The 14,314-nt window shown below is 45.1% G+C and overlaps 1 protein-coding gene across 31 annotated transcripts in view; it reads left to right on the plus strand.

The window, feature by feature from the left end:
• NRCAM (neuronal cell adhesion molecule) overlaps positions 1–14,314 on the plus strand; it is a 287,175-nt gene that overhangs the window by 52,486 nt on the left and 220,375 nt on the right. For all 31 annotated transcript variants that reach the window (XR_006716213.1, XM_045494397.1, XM_045494401.1 and 28 more), the window contains exon 2: positions 7,491–7,649. The gene's annotated coding sequence lies outside the window, so the exon portion shown is untranslated. The remainder of the gene's footprint in view (positions 1–7,490; positions 7,650–14,314) is intronic.

Here is a 14,314-nt window from a genome sequence, read left to right on the forward strand (position 1 = left end):
CATTTGTGTTACTGTTGAAGGGTGTTGGCATTTCATTTCGTTTTGACTTGACTCCAACTGTTATTTAGCAAGAGGACTGGGCGATATGCAAATAAGTGGGTTTCTGCCCAAGGGCTGTGGCATCGGTTCCTGAAAACTGATTTCGAAGGAGTGTTCTCTCCAACATGGGGGAAGACCTGACATGGGTCCGCGCACCCCTCATGTTGAGGTTAAGTGGCTGAAGTACAGCAGGGACTCCCCGAGGCCCCGTGCGCGTCCCTTGCACCCGACCCTCTGCATGGCGCCTGCGCTCTGGCCACCGGCGGTTGGCCGCCATCTTGGCCTCCCTTATCCATCCTTCTGTCCTCATGGTGCACAAACGTGCTCACATCTCCGCTGCTCCCTAGAGTTCCGGTTCAGGGAGGTGGGCCGTGTTTATGGTCCATCCCAGCCAGAGGTGCTTTTTCCCACCTCCAGACTCGTCTGCACGTTGTTGGCACTTCACAGCATGTGTGTCAGTCACACGCTTCACGCGCTGTGAGGCCAGACACGTTCCTCTCTGACCCATTTCTCCCTTGGCCTCTGAATTCGCGGGAGCACAGCAGACCTTATGGGGACTGATTTCTACGACCTCGGGTCATCTCTCAATCCAAGAATATGGAAAGTTTGTAAGGTGCTTGGCTTTTCCCATGGGGCATACTTCCACTAAGCGTGCTGTGGCCTTATTTTTATTTTTTATTTTTTTGGCATATACGGATCTTCCTCGACTTACAGTGGGGTTCCGTCCCGATGAACCCGTCGCAAATTGAGAATATCCTAAGTCTAAAATGCACCTAATACACCTGATCTCCCAAACAGCACAGTTTAGCCTGTAGCCTACCTTGCGTGTGCTAAGAATACTTACATCAGCTGATAGTAAAATCATCTAACACACAGCCTGTTTGGTGATCGGGTGGTGAATATCTCATGTAATTTAGTGAATTACACTTAAAGTGACCAACAGAATGGGCATGTGGGTACAGAATGGTTACAGGTGTGGGGCTTGTTGACTCTGGTGATCCCACGGCCCACAGAGCTGCTACGCGCTGCCCGGCATCGCGAGAGGAGCGTCCCACGTATTGCTAGCCCAGGAAAAGATCCAGATTCAAAATTTGAAGTTCAGTTTCTACTGAACGCATGTTGCTTTCATACCATCGTAAAATCAAAAAATGGTACATTGAACCATCGTAAGTCAGGGACTGTCTGCCCTCATGTCTGAAGTTAACTGGCTTTCCAACATTAACTGAGGTTTTATGTCTCGGCTAATGTCTTCCCTTCCTCACAAAGTTTTTGTGTATTTGTTTGCTTGTTCAATGACATCAGCAGAAATAGAAGAGGGATGCCATAGCACAGAGTTAGGCAGACCGCATTCAAATCCCACCTCGGACATGGACAAGCTCTCTGACTTCGGGATGCATCACTGGACTTTTCTGTGCCTCAGTGTGCCCATGTAGAAAATCTGTACAATAATGGCCACATTGTGGGATTATCGTAGGATTAACGAGTTTGTGTAGGAACCTCTTAGCCCCTCCTGTGGGCCATGAAAGTTTCTCACTGAATACTGGAGCACACATCCTTTCTTCCTGGCTCCCTCCTTTCAAACCTGAAATCAGGCTCAGAATAAGGAAACTGCACTGAGGTGTGAGTACGGAGCAGCTAGCGAGCTTGCGTGTTTCAAACTGGTGTCCCGGCAAACTGCTAAGTCACATCCCATGAGCCTCCCAGGCGGTCACTGTAAAATCACCAACCACAAACATGAGGCCGTGAATGCCAAGGGTCTCTTCTCTCTGCTTTGCTTAACCAACGTGATCTGTCCAAAGACTTTAAAATAATAGAAAATATACATCGCAGGCATGAAAGTGGCGAATGGTATTCATGGGTTGGCAGTTCTCTGTCCCATCAGGTGACTCTGGCCGGGCTGTGCCTGTGGCCACAGCAGAGGGAAAGGGAAGCACCACGTTTCCTTCTTTTCTTGGAACTGCCATCTTTTTCTCGTCTCCCATGCCAGTGTCTTCTCACAGGACTCACAAGAGAAGAAAAGTCTCACTGTTCTGGAAACGCTAGGAAACGTTCCAAAACTTTCTCAGTGTCCTTCCTAGCAACAGATCCAGTGACTTCCTCCACATTTCTTCCGGGTGGCACTGCTCTCTTGGTGTTTATTACTCTTTGCCACCCACTAGCCATGCGACGCTGGGCCATGAGTTCTCATTCTGTGCCTCGTTCTCATTTTTCCCTCCTGTTAGGTGGGACACTAAAATGCCCACCTCGGAAAGTTGTTATTGAATATATGGATCAAATACATGCCCAAAGTACCCAGTATGGAGTAAGCTTTCAATGTATGTTGGTGGGTAGTCATTCGATCTGCGTGAACAATGAATGCACTTGTGAGGTTGTGCGAGTAACATAGACTAGGAATCCCAAAGCTCGTCTCTGTGAAGTCCTGGCTTTGCTGCTCACTAGCTGTAATGAATGATCGATAACTTGCCCAACCTTGCTCAACCTTTATTTTTATCGATAAGATGGCAAGAAAAATACCTATTTTTCAGCATCAAGTTAGATTACTTTTGTGAAAAATAAACCACAAAATGCCATACGACCCAAGATGGTATTATTATCTCTCATCTCTGCCTGTCTTTGAGCAAAAGCTGCTTAGTTGTCTTTGTGTTTCTTGTGGCTCTCAGGGCAGTACCTTGACCCCAGTGGATCAGACGGTAATTGTTGAAAGAACAGTGTCACAATTCGACACAGCTGAGAAAAAAGAAGCAAGGCAAGAAGGCCTCTGCGTCTTCAACAGAGATGGTGGGAAATCTACACACACACTCGTGTGTTTGCTCTGTAGACAGGCCCAAGGAGCCCTCCCTTTGAAGATTTCCGGTCTTATTTACCCAGTCAGTCCTGGGACAACCAGGGGTACCCAGGTAGAGCAGTGAGGATGGGTTGGGTTGTTCCAGGAGGGCACACTGACCACCATGAGAGACTGGAGCTTGACAGTCTGACCGTAAGGGTACAGACAGAAAAACTAAGAAAAGCAGACACAAGAACTTAAAAAAAGCTCTTCGGTGTGGGGCTTTTTACTCTAAGGAGAGATCCCATGAGGCTTCCTGAAAGCTAAATTAGACAAAGCAGTTGAGATCTTTGGAGAACAATTTCACTTTGGCAGGGGTATACCAGATGACCTAAAATGACAGACTCTGCTAATTTCCATGATTGCCTCTGGGAAGGATGAAACTAACGTGGCTCTGGTTTTGCAATATGTTTCTCAAACATAACTTCTTGGTCTGCTGCACAGGTAATTATTCTAACTACAAAGTTCATGTTGCCAATTATCGCAACTATGGCCTAATTTTCTCTAATGATGCTGAAATCTAATCCTTCTGGGTTTTGCGGTTTTTTTACCAAGGAAATGGTAAAACCTTTATCCAGCAGATGAATTGCATGGTCCCGTCAGTTTACATAGCTATTTATATCTTACAGATGATTTGCAGTCAATTTGGAGAATTGGGAATTATTAATTTTAAGTAATGACCTCAATGCTAAACTACATTCATTTTTATTTCTTGACCGGTCTGGTTTTTGCTGTTTTCCATACCACTGCTTGCTCTGTGAAGTAGTGTCTTATTCAGTGTTCTTATCATAGCATGAACATCATTCTGGATGGCATGCTTGTCTAATTTGCAGGCGGCATGAAGGTGAAAGGCAGAACAAATATTTTGGAGCGGCAGAATTGAAAGGTCGCGAATTTTTGGCAAGCTGGAATAATGAGCTCCATTTTTAAAGGTGCAATATTAATGGGGTAAAAATAAAGCCTTTAGTTGGTCCTGACAACAATACCTACAGAACGATAAGGGAGATCTTCATTGTCAAGCTGATAAACAGCCGTAAGAACGGCCAGGAAATGAGGTGCTATAATTTTATTCCATACGTACTGCCCATTTGGACTTGTGGAGAACAGAGACTCAGGGCGCCCTAAGGAGCAGGGACTTGCCACCCAGCTCCCCTGCCTGGGTCTGGAAAGGGGGAAGCTGTCAGGGTCAGGCAACTTCAGGGATGACTCTTCTCTCTCACGGTTTCTCTTTTGGCCTTTCTGCTTACCTTTGCATATTCGGGAGGTCCTCCTCTGACACCTGCTGTCCACTCCAAACCCCAGAGAGAGCTAGTTTGATGGACTTGGCTGATCATTGTCTCCCTTCTGGGGCGAGACCCTTGCACAGAGCCACCTCATGGACCCTCCGCCAGCCTCTGTGGGTTACTCAGGGGTATCCAGTCAGCGGCCGCCTTGCTAAAACCACAACTTACCCCTGCTTTTCAGAATAGCGGGCTGTGGTTGGGCAGTTGACATCAGAATGCAAATCTGGATATGTCTCCAAAGGCCAGCATTGAGACCAATGAGTGAAAGCTGCAGGAAGCAACGTTCGTCTCCATACGGAGTCCCTTAAAATGGATCGGGCCATAAGCAGATGGGTGGTTGGATACAGTGACCGTCGAGGCCCCCTCCAATTCCCAAAATTTTGTGCTTGTATTTTGACCATCATTCTTTCATGTCTTCCCAGACGTGTCTAATGAAAACCCTCTTTTTGCATTGTCATTAAACTGAAGGTAATTCTGCCACCGTACCATTGGAATATGCCTGAGGTGTCAGAAACAGTAGTATTTTTGCCTCAGCCTCTTAAATAAAATATTTAAACGGTAACGTCTCGGTGAATTGTAAATGGTGGTCCAGATACCCCTCGGGTAGGCTTTGAACTCATATTCGTGAGGGCCTGAGGCAGTTAGGGCAGATTTCAGTGGTGACTCTTCAGACAGTTGCCCACGCTGAGGTCCCTCAAAATAGTGTCATTAAATCTTCGGGAGTGTGTGCACGCGCACGTGTGGTATAGTCGTGTGTGTGTGTGTGTGTGGGTCTGCGTAGATGTGTGTGTGGTTGTGTGTGTGTGTGTGTGTGTGTGTGTGTGTTTGTGCAGGGAGAATGGAAATCCTTCCGTACCATGTTACTCCTGGCAGGAACAGCGGAAGTAGGATTTCATCAGAGGAGCTCTGCCGCCACCAGGAAGCCCGCGGGGTGCTTCAGGCGCCACTGCCCAGGGTGCGACTGCGCATGCGTGGGGGCAAGCGCCGCCTAAGTAGACCCAGAGCGGAGGAGCCTCGCCCCCGGCTTGCGGCTTGCGGGTCACTGTGTTCCCCGCCCGCCGGCCCACGGTTAGGAGAGAGACTAGCTTTGTGAACTCTCGACTTCCTCCATCCTGGGGCTGAGCCTGACCTCGCTGGGCTTCAATTGCCTCACTTAGAAATTATAAATAAACTGTTCCGGTACCAGTAGTGAGGTCCGAGAAGTTTGTTTGGATTAAAGCACTTCTTAGAAGCACGATGTCCAGCTCATATGAAGGACTGTAACTTAGCGAGTAGGATTAGCTTTGATCTCTATTGTTCTGTAAGGGGTGGGGGCCCAGAGAGCCTGTGGCCTCGATCCCCGGTCAAGCATGTGACTCCATGTCTCCCGGTCATACCGCCCGGCCTGGGAGAGATCGGGTCCAGCCCCAGCTCAGGATCCGACTTTACCTCCCCTAAAGACTTGATTCTGTCCTAGTGGTGTTCTTTTGCTTGGACCCTACCTACATCACCGTATTTCTCAGGGCATCAGTCCCTTCTTCTTGAAAATTGGGCAATGATGTGATTTTATAGGGCCTTAAACTTTGGATACTATTAATTTAAATTGTATTTGTTTCATTTTATTTTTTAATGTTTATTTATTTATTTTGAGAGAGAGAGAGAGAGCGAGCAGGGAGGGGTAGAGAGAGAGGGAGAGAGAGAATCCCAAGCAGGCTCTGCAGTGTCAGTGCAGAGCCCCTATGCTGGACCCGACCCCACAAACTGGGAGACCATGACCTGAGCTGAAATGCAGAGTCAGACACTTAACTGACTGAGCTACCCAGACGCCCCTGAATTGTATTCGTTTTAAAACAAACTTGAGGGGCACACGGGTGGTTCAGTCAGTGGTTCAAGTCAAGACTTGGCCGTTTCTGAGTTCGAGCCCCACATCGGGCTCTGTGCTGACAGCTCAGAGCCTGGAGGCTGCTTCAGGCTCTTTCTCTCTGCCCCTCCCCTACTCACTCTCTCTCTCTCTCTCTCTCTCTTTCTCTCTCAAAAATTAATAAACATTAAAAATAATGTTTTAAGCAAACTTGAATTATCAGGTGCACACTATGGGGGCGAGGCAGAATGTCAGAGCTAGATGAGCCATCTTTTCAGACTTTGTCTCTTTGGAAAAAATGCCTGTGCTCGGGCTCCATCCCACCTGAGATTCTGATTTCATGCCGAAGATTTATTTGGCCTGGGTGAGGCAAGCCAGAGATACTTTCTACAAGCTCTCCGAGTATCGTTAAAAGTGCCCGCAGGGTATGGGGCGCCTGGGTGGCGCAGTCGGTTAAGCGTCCGACTTCAGCCAGGTCACGATCTCACGGTCCGTGAGTTCGAGTCCCGCGTCAGGCTCTGGGCTGATGGCTCAGAGCCTGGAGCCTGTTTCCGATTCTGTGTCTCCCTCTCTCTCTGCCCCTCCCCCGTTCATGCTCTGTCTCTCTCTGTCCCAAAAATAAATAAACGTTGAAAAAAAAAAAAAAAAGTGCCCGCAGGGTAGAGAAGCACTTAGCAAGCCCAAGGTCAGACCATTAGTGCTGGGAGCAGGTGTAGCGCTCTTGGCTTCTGCTCTCCTCCTTACACACTGACCCCCAAGTTCTGGTTTAAAGAGGTTTTCTGAATGCTCCCTTCTGCGATTTTTACCCTTTCTCATCAAAATGAGGCATTAAACAAACACAGTAGTCGAGTACTTCTGTTAGTTGGTTTCCGATTAACGAAGGCTTCATTATGTGTAGCTCTACCTTAACCTCACGCTTGTTTTCTTAGTGTGTTTAGCAACTCTCTTTATTCCCAGATGCCTTCTTTTCTTACCACCTTCAAAGCCACCTCTAAAATGTAATTGCATTGTTGAGTTCTTCTCTGACATCGTCAACCTTGATCAAATACTTCATTCTTCATTGTTTGTTCTTTTCTGTCGGTGTTAGATTCTTCCTGGCCACAGCCTGTGTGTCGATGTGATTATAAAGCACATGGTGTTCTCATGAAGTATAAGAATAGAATAAGATCAAGTGCCTTCCCCCCCCCCCTCTAATTTGTGTGCACAGTTGTTTCCTGCTGTTTAGGGGTCACTCGGGCTTTCATCCTACACTAAGATGTAATTGGAATTATGTTACCTGTTTTCATTGCCTGTTGCCATTAAATTGCTTAAAGTCTTAAGACATTGATGGTCTTAAGTGCAGAACTGTGTAGTTAAAATGAATCACGGAATTTAAGATGTATTAAGTTCCCCTTGTCGATGTTAAGGTGGTAGGCAGAGTGAAATATCAGCTTAATAGAATTAACGAACCCAAAACAATTTACACTGTTCTATGTTTTTTCTTTTCTTTTCTTTTCTTTCTCAGGAATCCTTGTGGTGTTCTTCCTTAGCGCCCACTACCCCTGTTTGCTGAAGAATTTGGCCAAAGCTGCTCTCAGCTGTTGGCATCATCCTGAGGAAAGGACAGCTTTCACACATCAGGGAAACTTTCAGGAGACTGTGGGCCCCAGTGGATCTTCTGAAGGTGAGAGTTAATCAGTCCTCTCTTTGTCTTTAGAAATCTAAATTAGCTGTTCTGTCTTCCAAAATCTACTTCTTGGAAAAGAGTGAATAAGAGACCAGGTTATTGAAAACTCTCTGCATAGAATTGAGAGTTTTTCTTTTTCAGGAGACTTTTTCAGTAGTTACGAAGGAAATCACTTGGTTATTTTGACAGAACAGGAATTTATTTGATGTTGTGGCTCTGATCTAAGAAGACTTATTTGAACACACACACACACACACACACACACACACACACACACACACCTTGAGAAATCAATAACATTTCTCTTCTCAAAAGACTTTCTTACGTATTTAGTGTCTCAGAGCCTTCATAATAGCCTTACCTTGCCTTTTAGGAATGTTTTAAGGACAAAACAAAACAACTTCAGTGAAAGCACTTTGTAAACCATGAAGATTTATTTGCATAAGTAAGAAAGACAATGACTACGTGGAATCCTCCAAAATACCCTCATATCCTCCAATCTGTTTTTCTTTATATGGTTTGATTCATTTTTAATATGGTTCCGTAAACTTTGCAAGGATCTCAAGGAGCAGAGGTGGTGCGTCCTTACCTCCAAGGAATATCTGTCATGTGCAAGAGACAGACACATGAATAGATAACTAATTCCAATATGATGAAAGTATATTGAGACTGCATTAAGGAGTACAACAGAAGCTGAGGCAGCCTGGGGCCAGAGACTGTGTGTGTAAAAAGCGGGCTGCTTATGGGAGGTAACCCCTGAAGTGGCCCTTGAAAGATGAATAGGAGTTGGCCTAGTGGAGTGGCCTAGGGTCTTGTAGACAGGAGCGGCGGGATGTGGGTGTGAAATCTGCATACGGAATAATAAGTTGTTAGGGTTATTGAACCACAGGGTATGAAAGGTGTGTTCGTGTGTGTGTGTGTGTGTGTGTGTGTGTGTGTGTGTGTGTGTAAGCACTGAGGGGTTTTAAGATGGCAGTCATTGGAGGGAGCCTGGGTGACTTAGTTGGTTAAGCGTCCGACATCAGCTCAGGTCATGATCTTGCCATTCATGGGTTCGAGCCCCACTTTGGGCTCCATGCTGACAGCTCAGAGCCTGGAGCCTGCTTCGGATTCTGTGTCTCCTTCTCCCTCCCTGTCCCTCTCTTGTTCGCGCTCTGTCTTTCTCTCTCTCAACAATAAATAAACATCAAAAAAAAAAATCTTTTTAAAGATGGCATTCATTGGTATTTTAAATTTTTTAATGCTTATTTTTGAGAGAAAGAGACAGAGTGCAAGCAGGGGAGGGGCAGAGAGAGAGAGAGACACAGAATCTGAAGCAGGCTTCAGGCTCCGAGCTGTCAGCACAGAGCCCAGTGTGGGGCTCGAACCCACAGACCGTGAGATCAGGACCTGACCTGAAGTCAGCTGCTTGACTGAACCACCAGGTACCGCAGTCATTGGTATTTGAGGTATGTTGCCTTGGAGAGAGTGTAGGGACAGCTGGAGGTGAGCAAGATTGAAGAAAGGTTTGTTTTGCACTGAGCTGGCAAAGATATGGGAGGGCTGACATTGGGGAGGAAGCAGTGAGGAACAGAGAGGAAGAGAGCTTTGAAAGAGCTAGACTGTGCTGGATTTGGTGATAGTTTGGGCCTTGGAAGTGAGAAATGTTAGGGCCTGGGATTCTCAGGTTTCTGACTCTGGTGACATTTTTAGGAATTTAGGGGAGGGAAGCAGACCTGTTCTTGGGGAGGAAAGGACTTTGAGGTATACATGGGACATGTAGATAGACAAGGCCACTGGGCAGCTGGAAGTTACTAAGTGTGGTGGTTAGGGGAGGGTTCCGGGCTAGAAACATTGATTTGGGAGCTAGAGGCAATCGTTACAAATTTTTTGTGAACTATCAATTTGATTTGGTACTTAAGCTTTCAAAAGAAGTCGGACAGAAAATGGCAAACATCATATGGTTTCCCTTAGATTTGGACTCTAACACACAAAACGAATGAGCAAAGAAACATAAAAAAGACAGAAAGAGTCTCACAGATACAGAGAATAAATTGGCGGTTGCCAGATGGGGGAATGTGGGGAGGTGGGTGACCTAGGGGAAGGGGATTAACAGGTACAGGCTTCCAGTTATAAAGTAAATAGATCATGAAAATTACAGCATAAGGAATACAGCCAATAATATTGTGATAACGTTGTACGGTGAGAGATGGTAATACACGGATTTTGGTGAGCGTCTCGTACCATATGTAATTGTTGCATCACGATGTTGTACATCTGATGCCGGGAGAACATTATATGTCCACCGTCCTTCAGCAAAAAAATTACTCATTCAGATACTTAAAACACAACTCGCTGCATTCTCAGTGTCCATTTCATTTTGACATTGCCTACCATTTCATTTGTATCTCTGCTTGTTGGTCTTCTTAGTGGAATAAATGGGGATTTTTTCCTAGGGACAAATGTGGGGGCTTTGTCAGTTTGATGAAAGGGAATCAAAACCAGTATTTAAAAAACAGTGAAAACTCCAAAATTTGGGATGCCTGGGTGGCTCAGTCGGTTAAGCGTCCAACTTCAGCTCAGGTCACGATCTCGTGGTCCGTGAGTTCGAGTCCCACGTCGGGCTCTGGGCTGATGGCTCAGAGCCTGGAGCCTGCTTCCGATTCTGTGTCTCCCTCTCTCTCTTCCCCTCCCCCGTTCATGCTCTGTCTCTCTCTGTCTCAAAAATAAATAAAAAAAAGTTAAAAAAAAAAAATTAAAAAAAAAAAAGTCTGACTCCTGATTTCAGCTCAAGGCATGAGCTTACAGTTGGTGAGATCGAGCCTTGCGTCGGGCTCTGCACTGACAGAGTGGGCCTGCTTGGGATTCTCTCTCTCTCCCTCTGCCCCTACCCTGCTCATGCTCTCTCTCTCTCTCAAAATAAATAAAAAATAAACTTAAAAGAAACCCTTAAAATTTAGGAGTTACAAGCCAGTGCCATTCTCCACTTTAATTCGCGGTATTTACAGAAATTATCTAAGAAACAAGCTTTGCTTTTCAAAGTATGATTCTTTTTCTGTTGAAATCATGGTTTCTTGTCTGTTCCTTACTTTCATTGCTCTGCGCAGACTTGAGTATGGCTTATGGGGGACTGAGCAGGATTTTTCCCACATTCTTCAGGGTACATCAGGGTCCCTTCCTTTGGATTTTCCCAGCATCATCCAGAACGTCATTAAGTGAGCCTGTTATAACAGAGGCTGCACTGTTTCAGAGACGTCTCCCCGAGTCAGACGTTACTCAGAGCCTTCTTTGAGGGAATGGCATGGCTAAAAATTTTAAATTCAAATAATACTGACAATAGTACTATTTTGAGTGAATTTTATTTGATTACTGTGGCCTTGATTAGCTTACTGACTTTTTCCCTTAAGACCTGTTGGAAGATCACAAAATGCTCCCTTTTTACTATTCTAGTCCGTTTCTCTACCGACTCTCCAGAAGCTTTAAAGAACAGCTGATCTATCACTTGCATTTTTACACATAAGGAAATGAATTTGAAGCAAAATTAAGCAGCTGACCTAATGCTAAGAGGCAGAGGCAGAGGCCTGGTCTGTTCACACTCAGGCTGCCCCTTGCACCGATTCATTTTTTTCCTCTTATTGCACGTCTTTATTGTAGTGTCAAGTTACCTAAATGTCTTAAAATAATAAGACTTGAACTGAGGAAATCCGTTCACATTGATGGCATTTGCCTTGGCTAATCGCTCTATATTCAACAAACAGATTTGGCTTTATTATTTTAGGCTCTGATTAAGGTTTTATTTTACTATTATTTTTTAATGTTTACCTACCTGTTTTGAACGAGAGAGGGAGAGAGAGCATGTGTGCACATGAGGGAGGGGCAGAGAGAGGGAGAGAGAATCCCAAGCAGGATCTACACTGCCAGCGCAGAGCCCGACTCGGGGCTCAGTCCCATGAACCGTGAGATCATAACCTGAGCTGAAATCAAGAGTCCAGACGCTTAACCGACTGAGCCCCAAGGTTTTATTTTTAATTTTTGTGGTTTTAAAGTTTTAACATGGCTTTTGTTTTTGTTTTCTCTAAGATGGTTCCACTCCTGACATGAAGGATCAGTGTAGAATCAAAACCACCACCCATGTTTAAATTCTAGTTAAAAAAGGGGGTGCCTGGCTGCCTCAGTGGGTTAAGCATCCAAGTCCTGATCTCAGGTTCATGAGTTCAAGCCCCACAATTGTGCTCCATACTAGGAGTGAAGCCTTTTTTTAAAAAAAAGAAAAAAGTTCTAGTTAAAAAAGGACAATCACCGGGGCGCCTGGGTGGCTCAGTTGGTTGAGCGTCTGACTTCGGCTCAGGTCACGATCTCGCGGTTTGTGAGTTCGAGTCCCGCGTCGGGCTCTGGGCTGATGGCTCAGAGCCTGGAGCCTGCTTCTGATTCTGTGTCTCCCTCTGTCTCTGCCCCTTCCCCATTCATTCTCTGTCTCTCTCTGTCCCAAAAATAAATAAACGTTAAAAAAAAAATTAAAAAAAAAAAAAAAAAGGACAATCACCTCAACATCCATTCATCACTTTTTCCCTACTAGGTACTTTCAGTAACAGGGTGTTAGGCATTTTCACACACAGTGCAAATACTGGCCACCCAGCCCAGTTTCCTGAAACATCCTATTTCTTTCTCAGTTTTATTTCTTCCTTTTTAGAGAAAATGCAACTTTCATACCAAAAAAAATAAATAAATAAAAGATGTTCATTAATTATTTTCAAACCAACTCTTTTCAGCCTGGGATAGTTCTGATTTGGTTAAATACATTGCAACACCCAATGGGTTTTAGGGATAGAAAATGAATTTATGGAAACGCTGAGTTGGTGTAGCTTAGAATGAGGGCACGTGCATGCGAGTTGTAGCTGGTCTCAAGGACAAGGCATTGTTCTCTGAAATTCACAGAATGGTCAGTCATTGCTGTGAAAGCAGTGGGCTGTAAGTGGTCAGAGTGCGTGTACAGAACATGATTCACTCATCCCGAAAGCCACCAGTAACAAAAGAGTTTACACTCAATTATGTGCAGGACCCAAGAACTGAGCCTTCCTGTTTTGGTCTTTTTTTTTTTTTTTTTTTTTTTCTGCCTCTTTCTGCCTCTGCCTGTCTCTGTGTCTCTTTTTCTCTCTCCCTTGTATTCTCTGGGTGAAAGACACATACTAACACGATGTCTCCATAACGTGCAACCCTTGGCAGTTGGTGTTGATGGAACCGGCAGTGGGAAAGGTCGATCACGGATATGGGAAGCTGGGGCGCCGCCCCTCATTTGGGAAGTGGGGGACAGTTGTAGGGAGACATTGACGGGTTTGCCCTCCGCCTAGCTTGGCTGTCTTGGCAGAACGACAGCATGAACAGGGACGGACAGACATGGAGCCACGGAAGACAGTGAGTGCAAGACGGTATGATGGTTAGGGAAGGGCGTGACGTCTTTTCACCACTGCTGTTTGGATTCGTGGTTGGGTCTTCTTCTGAACTCTCTTACTGTGGGCCAGGTACACAGTGCAATGGTATTGGCTGGCTGCTTTCTGCTCAGAACCCAGAGTGAGTGTTGCAAGCACTATCATGTAAAAATGAAGCACGGGATAGAGTTTCCGTGAGCTTTGGAGTTGCCACTTAGAAAAGTAGTTCGAGTTTGAAATGGTATTCAAGACCACCCTCCCTCGCTTTACCCTGTGGCTACAGCACAGAATGGTGCTGTGGGGGGGCGGGGGGTGGTGAGGAAAGTTGGGAACAACTCCTATCAGAAAGCTGAAGTCATAGGTGAGTTGCCAGGGTGACACTTGTGAGCGGGCCGTCTTCCAGCAGGCTCAAATTATATTTAACAGTAAAATGTGTTACCCTGTGCCCTTCTGTAGTGTGGGGCTTTAAAAAGAAAGGGGAGAGGAAATGCTGAGCCACCAACTTTGGATACTAAATTCAATCCCTCTACAGAGGTCATAGACTACATCAGCAATTTGTGGACCGTTTCGGTGGAGGACAATGCCAACGGATTTCTAATCAGATGACGTTGCTACGTTTGAATTTTCACTCTCCACTGCCTTTTGTTGTTTGCACGCTTCGAAATTATTCTGGATTCAGGTTTATTATTAACTTTTTGAACTCCAGCTTCTGCACCGATATCTGGCTGCTCATGTCTCAATGAGAATGGTGACTGGAGACTTTATTTTCGCAGTCATCAATAGAATAGCCGGGCAGCATAATATGAATTAATGGCTCTTTGCATTTTCCCACAATATAAGCTGGATTCGTTATCCCCTGGGGATCTATTTCAAATTCATGCCCTGTTAAGCCATTTTTGCTTTCTAGCTTTTTAAAAGCTTCTGCACAACGGCTACCTAGATCACAATAAATAATACATAGTTTTGATTTGAAACTCTAAAAACATTTCTGACTGTTCTCATGATAAAATGGAAAATGAAACAGAACTTGCACTTCATCATCAATAGCATAAGTATTTGTGCCGTTTGTATGGTCTTTTTTAAGCAAGAACCATCCTAGGCAATTATGTCCTTTTAATATCATTTAGAAGATAAAATCTGTGAGGAAAGATTGAAGATAAAAAAAAATTATTGAGGATGCACAACCGCTAATTGGGTTTGTTTTTTTATCCCTTGTAACATCTTTCATTTGGAGGAAATGTATATTAATGTTGACCA

Source organism: Leopardus geoffroyi, chromosome A2 (assembly GCF_018350155.1).
Source record: "Leopardus geoffroyi isolate Oge1 chromosome A2, O.geoffroyi_Oge1_pat1.0, whole genome shotgun sequence".
NCBI lineage: Eukaryota > Metazoa > Chordata > Mammalia > Carnivora > Felidae > Leopardus > Leopardus geoffroyi.